The following is a 1,145-nucleotide window of genomic DNA, read 5'->3' as shown; positions in this document are numbered from 1 at the left end:
ATGAAGAAAATAACACATGGAAAGATGGTGAGAAGTAAAAACCGGAAAGAGACGAGTCAGAACAGCAACAAGGGGAAGGCTGCTGTCCCTGGACCAGCAGAGCACCCCCCTGCAGTACAACTACACTTTCTGGTGTTCCAGGAGAATTCCTGGCCATCCCACCAGCTCGCAGAGCTATGAACAGAATATCGAACAGATGGGCGCCTTTGCCTCTGCAGAGCAGTTCTGGAGGCTTTATAGCCGTATGGTATATCCCGAGGGCCTGACAGACTACAGTAACTTCCATCTCTTCAAAGAAGGAATTAAACCCATGTGAGAGGATGATGCAAATAAAAATAGTGGCAGGGGGATTATTCAGCTGCGGAAGGACTTGGCCTCCTGGTGCCAGGAGAACCTCATCCTGGCCATGTTGGGGGAACAGTTCGTGGTTGGAGAGGAGATCTGTGGTCTCTGTCTGCTTTCAGGAGGACATTATTTCAATATGGAATAAGACTGCCAGTGACTAAGCAACCACAGCCCAAATCTAGGATATATTTTGGCAAGCTCTTAACCTACCTCCCAACAGCATTATGGAATACAAAACTCACATCCACAGCATCAAAATGCCAGGCAGGCTGGGCCCCCAAGGGCTCCTTTTTCAAAACCTCTGGAAGCCACGGTTGAATGTGCCATGACCCTCTCCCCCTCTAGATAGCACCATCGTTCAAGCTGGCGTCACTGGAGTCTCTTGTTCTGTTGGCATGCTACCTGGAACATCCTTCTGTCTGGACAGGAGCAATTGGAAGGGCATTTTATGTTTAAGACCAGCCTGACACACATCAGCTACAACAACAGCTGAGATCACTTAATAAATGGTGCTAAACTTAAAAAAAAAAACAAGTGTTGGGGAGGATGTGGGGAAAAGGAAACCAATCTCAGGGCCGGCCCCGTGGCTCACTCGGGAGAGTGTGGTGCTGATAACACCAAGGCCACGGGTTTGGATCCCATATAGGGATGGCCGGTTCGCTCACTGGGTGAGCGTGGTGCTGACAACACCAAGTCAAGGGTTAAGATCCCCTTACCGGTCATCTTTAAAAAAAAAAAAAGAAGAAACCAACCTCAGATACAAATTACATGTATGTATTTATAAATCATAGTTATAATGT

General features: G+C 47.6%; 1 pseudogene; it reads left to right on the top strand.

Moving 5' to 3' along the window:
- LOC103607112 overlaps positions 1–681 on the top strand; it is a 6,217-nt pseudogene extending 5,536 nt beyond the window's left edge.
- Positions 682–1,145: the final 464 nt, after the last annotated feature.

Source organism: Galeopterus variegatus, unplaced genomic scaffold (genome assembly GCF_000696425.1).
Source record: "Galeopterus variegatus unplaced genomic scaffold, G_variegatus-3.0.2 Scaffold7135, whole genome shotgun sequence".
NCBI lineage: Eukaryota > Metazoa > Chordata > Mammalia > Dermoptera > Cynocephalidae > Galeopterus > Galeopterus variegatus.
Note: the sequence above shows the minus strand (reverse complement) of the source record. Positions and strands in the feature narration are given on the sequence as shown.